At 42.4% G+C, this 10817-nt stretch overlaps 1 long non-coding RNA gene across 5 annotated transcripts; it reads left to right on the top strand.

Moving 5' to 3' along the window:
• The first annotated feature begins 6074 nt into the window (after window positions 1-6074).
• Window positions 6075-10371, top strand: LOC125508863 (uncharacterized). Of its 5 annotated transcripts, XR_007283829.2 has the most exons (7): window positions 6075-6506; window positions 6644-6838; window positions 7472-7624; window positions 7729-7858; window positions 8263-8337; window positions 8410-8552; window positions 10159-10371. It is a non-coding gene; the product is annotated as an uncharacterized LOC125508863 (long non-coding RNA). The 5 variants fall into 5 exon arrangements; XR_007283828.2 differs by lacking the exon at window positions 10159-10371 and having other exon boundaries at window positions 6076-6506; window positions 7749-7858; window positions 8260-8337; window positions 8410-9974; XR_007283825.2 differs by lacking the exon at window positions 10159-10371 and having other exon boundaries at window positions 6076-6506; window positions 8410-9974.
• The last annotated feature ends 446 nt before the right edge of the window (window positions 10372-10817 follow it).

The raw sequence follows: 10817 nt of genomic DNA, 5'->3' as shown, positions 1-10817 counted from the left end.
AGGCAATGGATCGGTGATAGAGAATTATGCCGGATGCGATCAATCATGCAACAGTCATAACCTAGGGTGACACAGAACTAGCTCCAGTTCATCAATGTAATGTAGGCATGTATTCCGAATATAGTCATGCGTTCTTATGGAAAAGAACTTGCATGACATCTTTTGTCCTACCCTCCCGTGGCAGCGGGGTCCTATTGGAAACTAAGGGATATTAAGGCCTCCTTTTAATAGAGTACTGGACCAAAGCATTAACATATAGTGAATACATGAAATCCTCAAACTACGGTCATCGCCGGGAGTGTTCCCGATTATTGTCACTTCGGGTTTAACGGATCATAACACATAGTAGGTGACTATAGACTTGCAAGATAGGATCAAGAACTCTCATATATTGATGAAAACATAATAGGTTCAGATCTGAAATCATGGCACTCGGGCCCTAGTGACAAGCATTAAGCATAGCAAATTCATAGCAACATCAATCTCAGAACATAGTGGATACTAGGGATCAAACCCTAACAAAACTAACTCGATTACATGATAAATCTCATCCAACCCATCACCGTCCAACAAGCCTATGATGGAATTACTCACACACGGCGGTGAGCATCATGAAATTGGTGATGGAGGAAGGTTGATGATGACGATGGCGACGGATTCCCCTCTCCGGAGCCCCGAACGGACTCCAGATCAGCCCTCCCGAGAGAGTTTAGGGCTTGGCGGCGGCTCCGTATCATAAAACGCGATGAATTCTTCTCTCTAAATTTTTTCTCCCCGAAAGTGAATATATGGAGTCAGGGTTGAGGCCGGTGGAGCATTTGGGGGCCCATGAGGTAGGGGGGCGCGCCCCCCACCCTCGGGGACAGGTGGAGGCCCCCCTGACGTGGATTCTTCTTCCAGTATTTTTTCTATATCCCAAAATAATTCTCCGTTGATATTTAGGTCATTCCGAAAACTTTTATTTCTGCACAAAAATAACACCATGGCAATTCTGGTGAAAACAACGTCAGTATGGGTTAGTTCCATTCAAATCATGCAAGTTAGAGTCCAAAACAAGGGCAAAAGTGTTTGGAAAAGTAGATACGATGGAGACGTATGAGGTGCCCCCCTCCACAGATTTCCACCTCGGTCATATTGTTATAGTGCTTAGGCGAAGCCCTGGTAACTTCATCATCACCGTCAACACGCCGTCGTGCTGACGAAACTCTCCCTCGGCCTCAGTTGGATCTAGAGTTCGAGGGACATCACCGAGCTGAACGTGTGCAGATCGCGGAGGTGCCGTGCATTCGGTACTTGATCGGTTGGATTGCGAAGACGTTCGACTACATGAACCGCGTTACTCAATGCTTCCGCTTTCAGTCTATGAGGGTACATAGACACGCTCTCCCCTCTCATTGCTATGCATGTCCTAGATAGATCTCGCGTGATCGTATGATTTTTTTGAAATACTGCGTTCCCCAACAGTGGCATCAGAGCCAGGTCTATGCGTAGATATTATATGCACAAGTAAAACACAAAGGAGTTGTGGGCGTGGGTATATACATATTGCTTGACGTCACTAGTTGTTTCTTGATTCGACGGTATTGTTGGATGAAGCGGTCCGGACGGACATTACATGACCACGTTCATGAGACTGGTTCTACCGACGTGGTTTGCACACAGGTGGCTGGCGGGTGTCTGTTTCTCCAACTTTAGTTGAATCGGATTCAATGAACATGGTTCTTTCTGAAGATCATAAAGCAATCACTATACCATGTTGTGGTTTTGATGCGTAGGTAAGAACGGTTCTTGCTAAGCCCGCAGCAGCCATGTAAAACTTGCAACAACAAATTAGAGGACGTCTAACTTGTTTTTGCAGGGCATGATGTGATGTGATATTGTCAAGACATGATTATATAAATTGTTGTACGAGATGATCATGTTTTGTAACACAGTTATCAGCAACTCTACATCAACACCATAGCCTCTCCGATGAAGTGTGAGTGGTTTACTTCAGACCGACGGGTCCATAGTTATTAGCTAGATGGCTTCTTCTCTCTTTTTGGATCTCAATACAAAGTCCCCCTCTCTTGTGGAGATCTATTCGATGTAATCTTCTTTTGCGGTGTGTTTGTTGAGATCGATGAATTGTGGGTTTATGATCAAGTTTATCTATGAACAATATTTGAATCTTCTCTGAATTCTTTTATGTATGATTGGTTATCTTTGCAAGTCTCTTCGAATTATTAGTTTGGTTTGGCCTACTAGATTGATCTTTCTTGTAATGGGAGACGTGCTTAGCTTTGGATTCAATCTTGCGGTGTCCTTTCCCAGTGACAGTAGGGGCAGCAAGGCACATATTGTATTGCTGCCATCGAGGATAACAAGATGGGGTTTATATCATATTGCATAAGTTTATCCCTATACATCATGTCATCTTGCTTAAAGCGTTACTCTGTTCTCTTGAACTTAATACTCTAGATGCATGCTGGATAGCGGTCGATGTGTGGAGTAATAGTAGTAGATGCAGGTAGGAGTCGGTCTACTTGTCTCGGACGTGATGCCTATATATATGATCATACCTAGATATTCTCATAACTATGCTCAATTCTGTCAATTGCTCAACAGTAATTTGTTCACCCACCGTAATACTTATGCTCTCGAGAGAAGCCTCTAGTGAAACCTATGGCCCCGGTTCTATTTTCTATCATATTAATCTTCCAATACTTAGTTATTTCCTTTGCCATTTATTTTCCTTGCATCTTTATTTTTCTTTATCATAAAAATACCAAAAGTATTATCTTATCATATCTATCAGATCTCACTCTTGTAGGTGACCGTGAAGGGATTGACAACCCCTTTGTCGCGTTGGTTGGGAGTAGTTTATTTGTTTGTGTAGGTGCGAGGGACTCGTGCGTGGCCTCCTACTGGAGATACCTTGGTTCTCAAAAACTGAGGGAAATACTTACGCTGCTCTGCTGCATCACCCTTTCCTCTTCAATGGAAAACCAACGCAGTGCTCAAGAGGTAGCAAGAAGGATTTCTGGCGCCATTTCCGGGGAGGCTTACGCAAGGTCAAGTCAAGATTTGGACTCCCGACAACGAGCCATTTCTGGCGCCATTGCCGGGGAGTCTACGCAAAAGTCAACATACCAAGTACCCATCACAAACCCTTATCTCCCGCATTACATTATTTGCCATTTGCCTCTCATTTTCCTCTCCCCCACTTCACCCTTGCCATTTTATTCACCCTCTCTCTCTCCATCCTCCCTCTCTTTCTCTATTCGCCTCTTTTTTGCCCGTTTCTTGTTTGCTTGTGTGTCAGATTGCTTGCTTGTCATGATGGCTCAAGATAATACCAAATTGTGTGACTTTACCATTACCAACAACAATGATTTTATTAGCACTCCGATTGCTCCTCTTACCGATGCTGAATCTTGTGAAATAAATGCTGCTTTGCTTAATCTTGTCATGAAAGATCAGTTTTCCGGCCTTCCTAGTGAAGATGCCGCTACCCATCTAAACAACTTTGTTGATTTGTGTGATATGCAAAAGAAGAAAGATGTGGACAATGATATTGTTAAATTGAAACTATTTCCTTTTCCGCTTAGAGATCGTGCTAAAGCTTGGTTTTCGTCTTTGCCTAAAAGTAGTATTGATTTGTGGAATAAGTGCAAAGATGCTTTTATCTCTAAGTATTTTCCTCCCGCTAAGATCATCTCTCTTAGAAACGATATTATGAATTTTAAGCAACTTAATCATGAACATGTTGCACAAGCTTGGGAGAGGATGAAATTAGTGATACATAATTGCCCTACACATAGTTTGAATTTGTGGATGGTTATACAAATTTTTTATGCTGGATTGAATTTTGCTTCTAGAAATTTTTTAGATTCGGCCGCGGGAGCCACTTTTATGGAAATCAGTTTAGGAGAAGCTACTAAACTCCTAGATAATATTATGGTTAATTATTCTCAATGGCACACCGAAAGATCTACTAATAAGAAAGTGCATGCGATAGAAGAAATTAATGTTTTGAGTGGTAAGATGGATGAACTTATGAAATTATTTGCTAATAAAAGTGTTTCTTATGATCCTAATGATATGCCTTTGTCTACCTTGATTGAGAATAATAATGAATCTTTGATGTGAATTTTGTTGGTAGGAATAATTTTGGTAACAACGCGTATAGAGGAAACTTTAATCCTAGGTCGTATCCTAGTAATTCCTCTAATAATTATGGTAATTCCTACAACTATTCTTATGGAAATTTTAATAATATACCCTCTGATTTTGAATCTAATATTAAAGAATTTATTACCTTGCAAAAGAATTTCAATGCTTTGATCGAAGAAAAAATGTTTAAGATTGATGAGTTGGCTAGGAACGTTGATAGAATTTCTCTTGATGTTGATTCTTTGAAACTTAGATCTATTCATCCTAAGCATGACATCAATGAGTCTCTCAAAGCCATGAGAATTTCCATTGATGAGTGCAAAGAAAGAACCGCTAGGATGCGTGCTAAGAAATATTGCTTTATAAAAGCGTGTTCTTCTAGTTTCCATGATAACAAAGATGAAGATCTAAAAGTTATTGATGTGTCCCCTATTAAATCTTTGTTTTGTAATATGAATCTTGATAATGATGGGACTGAATATGATCCACCTTTACCTAGAAGGCGTTCCAAAAATTCGGGGTCTTTAGATCTTGATGCTAAAATTGTTAAAAGTGGGATCGAAGAAGTCAAAACTTTAAATATTAATGAACCCACTATATTGGATTTCAAGAAATTTAATTATGATAATTTCTCTTTGATAGATTGTATTTCCTTGTTGCAATCCGTGCTAAATTTTCCTCATGCTTATAGTCAAAATAAAGCCTTTACCAAACATATCATTGATGCTTTGATGCAATCTTATGAAGAAAAACTTGAGTTGGAAGTTTCTATCCCTAGAAAACTTTATGATGAATGGGAACCTACTATTAAATTTTAAACCTATAAGGATGCTAGCCGACCCTCCTCCATGAAGCTCCCCCGGATTGGCGCGTTCGTGGCCATCGGATGGGCTTTGACTTCCGTTGCTGGACGTTGGATCAGTTGACCGCGTGGTAAGAAATGTTACTTCTGCTTTGTTCTCACGTTTGGCTGACTTATGGCCCATTTGCTTCTATAGTTCTGCGTGTTACTGGTGGGTGTTCCGAACGAGTGCAAGTCCAACCAATATGTTGCAAGCGCGTGGTCGTATGTGAGCAGTCATCTATCCCATCGTCACCACCACACCAAACCCCACAGCGGCTCCTCCACAGTCGCCCGCATCCCTTTTCCCCCGAACCCCGCAGCTGGACGCAGCTTTGGTGCCTTAAAGGCACGTGCCTTTGGGTCATTGACATGTAGGCCAGTCACCTGTTGGGCCCACATATCATAGACATAAAGGTAGGTGCCTTAAGGCACCGAAGCATTGTCCCCCGCAGCTGCGCTCCTCCTCATACCTTGCCAAATGGGCCGATCCGGCACGGCACGGCCCGACCTGGGTTAAACGGGCCAGGCACGGCATGGCCTGTCCAGGCACGCTAAGTAATCGTGCCGTGCCGCGTGCTGGCCTCTCTGGCCCAGGCACGGCCCCCTTGCTACATGGGACGGCACGGCGGCCCGTCTAGCACGCCGGCAGAGCTGGCCCGAGTAGGCACGTCCGGGTACAAGGGCAGCCTACATCGATCGTTGCCCCGTTGGCTCTGGATCGCTACCTCGTTGCAATCGCTGGAATAAAAAAGTGAATCATTTGTCGGCCGCCCGTGACCGTGTGTGCCAGAGTCAACATCGATGCATGGATAAGGGATCGCAGACACGCACATCTCCTGGTCCTGGCTCCCTGTCCCTGGTAGGTATTCGTAGCAGTACAAATACGTAGCACCAGGCTAGTCGTGCCGTGCCGGGCTGGCACGCGTGCCAGGCATGGCAGCCCAGGCACGGCCCTAGCCGGGCCACGTGCCAGGCACGGCCCACTAAGCTACGTGCCGTGCCGGCCCGTGACGGGCCAGGCACGCGGGCTATCGTGCCGGCCCGATAAAACCAGCCCGTTTGGCCAGGTATACTCCTCCTCCGTCCTCTCGCGCCCCCTCCCACATCTCATCCGCCCCCCTTCCCGCTCATCCCTGAACGGATCCGAGACGTGCGGGCAGCGGAGGCGAAGGGCGACGGCGTCGGCGACCTGCAGGCGAAGGGCGACGGCGGCGGCGCTTGATTTGAGGCTGCGTCATGGATCGGCCCCTGCTGAGCGACAAGATTGCTGGACTGCCGCCATCTCACCTCGCCCCACCAGCTTCCACCGCCATGGATCCGCCGGAGATGGAGGGCAACGAGTGAGAGGGAGCAGGAGAAGATGTGAATCGAGGGAGTGAAAGAAGAAGTTCACACGGGAAGGGGAAGAGGGAGTCTTGCGGCGTATCCTCGTCTCATCCTGGCTGCAGATCTTTTGACGCCATGGAGCCAGCCGCTCTTGCTCGATGCCACGATACACAACACCAAGGTAGGCTCGACTACCTTTCTCCTCTCTCCCGTGTGATTTGTTTTCTGTTGATTTCCCCTCTTGTCTGTTCTAATTCGTGGGCAAACAATGGAGGATTTCTTCATTGTCGATCTTATTTGGCGCTGATTTCCCCCTAGATTCCTTCCTTTTACAGTTCCTTTTCGACTTGCTGTTCATCACGTCGATGGCTTCCATGGAGCAGAGGAAAGTATGCCCTCTTCATCTAGGCAGAGGAGCGGGACGGCCAGGAGCTGTCGTCCTGCTACCCTATGCCAATGGATGCGCCTCCCAGATGGCTAGCAACGCCAGATCCAGCTGGAAAGGACTCTACGGTAGGTTTGGTTTGTTATCCACCCCATGAAGTATAGGATTTTCTGTAATTTATTTATGTGGATTAACCCCAGACTTCATAGAGGTAGTCATCTTAAATTAGTTTGAAGTATTGTTATTGGTCACATGTTTACCAGTCCTATTATTGAAGCAACTGGATAGCTGCCGTTAGCTGTAATGTGATTAGCTACCAATCCTATTATTGAAGTTATTATGGTATATGTTCCTGCTACATAAATATACTTTTGTGATCATGAAATTGCATTTAGTTTTAGTATTCTCTGGTGCTGGAAAAGCTAACCTGTATCAAGCTAGATTATGCAAAGAGATTATACAAAGAGTTGGGAGCTATGCCTTTTTGCATTCCAGATTATGCAAAGAGATTGCCATGTTTTTTTTCGTTTCGGTTTAGTATATTCCCTTATATGTCCAGTTGTTTTCTGCAGAACAAATATAAATGTTCATGTTGTAATGGATGGATATGTATTGATGCCATCGTCATGTCATGTAAATTAGTTACAGAGCAGATCTATATTTTTGTTGGGACTAAAAGTGAAAACGAATTTGGGACCAAAACTTTTCAAATAGATCTAAATATAAATTGTGACCTTGCGTTGTTTGGGGTGGAGCTGCAGGGGGGTGAGAGGTGGATAACAATAGCGAGAAGGAGCATGCCATCGAGGAGTGCAAGCAGCGGCACTCCTCCGCAATGGGGTATGGCTGCAGGGGAGGGGACACGGCCAACGACAGGAAGAAGGAGCAAGTCGTCGAGGAGTACAAGCAGCAGGGTAAGATATGTATATTTTCAGACGATCTTGACTGTTTTGCAACATGTATTGCATTTCCAGGGATGATCCTTTTGCTTACTTATTATTTGCTATGTTCTCTGAAGATTATTTTTGGCCCATACAGTTTCCTGTGACTGGAAGTCTGAAACTGAAGATAGGGCATATTGTTTTGGTTCTGTGGCCGGAGATATTGTGGCTTGATTTCCCTAGAGCAATCGGACCCTTCCAAGATAGGTGAGCCTGATTTCTTCTGCAACTCTTGCACCACAGTACATGAAAAGGAATATGTCTACCTATCAGCACTATTTCTTGAAGAGGATTGTTGTTTCCCCTTTATTTTGTCACATCTTTCATGTGCTGGAGTTTTTCTAGGTCACTTTACACACTAGGCATCAGTGCACTTTTAGATACATTAGTGCTGATGGTGCTATCTTTAATATCTACTTTTGCGCTTTTCAAATTTTCTACTACGCTATCTATTATGTTCAGAGATTATGACTTTACACATGTAATGCTGATTTGAAAATTTCCCTTGATTTGTTCCTCAAATGTTCTGAGAGAGTGTTGTGTATTAGGAAACCCCTTGGATAGTCAAGGTGTTGTTTCAGCTGACTAATATAAAGTTATATTTCCAGCAGAAGATATTTGGGATTGACGTTCTAATGAGAAAGTAGCATACGGATGGATGGACAATTGGACATGAGCTATCCAGTGTAGGTTCAAACAATTCATTCATTCATTGCAGGTTCAACATGTTTCATTATGTCTTTTTGCTTCATATTCAGGGTCGAGTTGGGCTATATTTCTTTCATTGAGGCGAGGGTGATTCCAGTAGGTGAGGTGCATTTTAGACATCTGGATGCCTTGCTATGTTCAGGCGTACTCGCCTTTTTTCTTGAAGTTGGGCGTCCGTTGTCTATGCGGCAAGGTGAGCTTATCCCATTTACTTTGTTCAATCCAGAGTCAAGATTCATATCCCCTTCACTGTCATTTCATTTGTGAGCATTTATTCCATTGCTCTATGTTGTCGGCATCCTGACAGTTTAGATGTTTCTGCGGATCACAATTGCTTCTGAACACACCGACCCATCTCATTGAGGAAATTCCCCTGCTCCGCTTAATTAAAATTAATGTGAAATATGTTTCTACCAAAACTAATTACAATTTATTCTTTTTAGTTTCTACTGATTTTCAGTATGAAATATTGGGGCCTGAGTACTTCAGTTCATTTCACAGTGGATATGGCACACACATGTATCATTGCTGTTATCGTAATTGATACCAACACCTTGACTGAATCGCATAGAATAGACTGCCCTGATAATTCTTGCAGTCCTAAAATGGTTTCTCAAAACATGGGAAAATTTACATTCTAAAAACTGTAGGCACACTGGGTGAAGCATATATATAATTCTATTATAACAGAGGTCACACACACACACAATATATAATTCTCTATATGCAAATTGTTATAATATGATTTTATTAGAATAGAGGTCAGGTACTACTGCCACGACGTAAGAAGGAAGGTGTGACACCCAGTTTTATATCTATTCTGATTTCAGTTTTCATCAATGTCGCTATTATTATTATTATTATCTCTTTGTAGCTTCATATAAAATCAGTACTGACATGGTCATTTTACAGAGTGTAAAAATGGTAGGTGGTAGAATCATAACCTGGGACTGAGTGCCTTAAGAAGTTCCTTTCATTATCGTTAAATAATATAATGTTTAGGGCCAGTTTAGATGCGTCGTCGGAAAATATGAGTAAAATCAGTGAATATTGTGCATTGCCTTGGTGTTTGGTGTGTCTATTGCATAATCCTTTTCTTTTTTGCTTCTCTTTCCAAAGCAAGGACCAGGCTGGGAACATATGTTTATAATGAAGTTCTTTCATTGCAGCTACATAGTATCTTAGCTAGGTATCTCTGTGCAAGTGTAGTTTGCCTGCAGGTTGGACATGTGTTTGAATATAATCCTTTTCTTGCTTCTCTTTTCAAAGCAAGGACCAGTCTGAGAACATATGTTTATAATGAAGTTCTTTCATTGTAGTCTGCATAGTATCTTAGCTAGGTCTCTCCAGCATGCTACCACAAAAGCGGAGCCATGATGTTATGCATATATCTGCATCGTCTATCAGTCCTAGAAGTTCTGATCTTCGTCTACCGTTAAACCGAGTTCATCTGTCTGGGTATGGCTGCACAACATTTTATGTAATTGGACATTAAAAATTAGAGAATTTGGTTGTACTGCATCTGCCAAAGCACTATTGAAACAATGAATGTCAGCTATGTTATGAGCCGAACCATATTAAGTATGTGCATCCTGGGTGGAATGCTTTCTGTTCATGAGCTGGTCTCCCAACACGTATTGTTGAGAAAAGAAAAGAGAAGAAACGAAAAGAAAAGAAAGGAGCTTTTAAGTTCTTAAGAGGAGCAAGAGAGCTTCTAAGTTGTACACATTAGATCTAGCTTTCTTATGCTGTTTGTCTAATTATTTTCTACTCCCTGTATTTTCATATTGTGCTTCAAGCGGGCCGGCCGAAGAAAACGCTTTGTGGGCCGAATTGAGTACCATGCGACTACATCCGAATAGACATGCGTCTAAGTGGCATAGAAACAGTCTCTTTTTCAAACACATTTCTTTTATAGAAACACTTTTTTTAAAAGGGGCTTCTTATGTGGTTTATACATGGTGTTAGGTATATGTATATTCTTATTAAGCAAAAAGAATGTATTGTTTTTACATAGGGATGTAAATTCTTACCGTACTTGCTTGCTCAAACAAAAGATTGTCTAAAAAATACTCATATTTTCAACACACATGGTTTTGAATGAGTCTGTACTACCAAATTGTAATATGTACGTACTCCCTTCGATCCTTTATATAAGGTGTATTTGTTTTTTGATAAATTTCCACAATGTAAGGTACATTTCTCTAATTCGTCATAATCCTTTTTTTATCTATGTAGAAAAGAGTAAAATATCTTTCTCCTGATTGTCTGTATCTTTTTTTATAAAAAAGAGGAAAGTATGTCTCCCCTGATTGGTATTGAGTAATCAACAAATTTGACAAGGGCAATTTTGTACTAATGTATCTATAATTTGTTGCCTTGGTCACTGTGCCCAAAAAATTACACCTTGATAAAGGAACGGAGGGAGTACATCTCATTGTAGACAGCAAGACACCAT

This window comes from Triticum urartu, chromosome 5A (genome assembly GCF_056163025.1).
Source record: "Triticum urartu cultivar PI428250 chromosome 5A, HENAU_Tu73, whole genome shotgun sequence".
NCBI lineage: Eukaryota > Viridiplantae > Streptophyta > Magnoliopsida > Poales > Poaceae > Triticum > Triticum urartu.
Note: the sequence above shows the minus strand (reverse complement) of the source record. Positions and strands in the feature narration are given on the sequence as shown.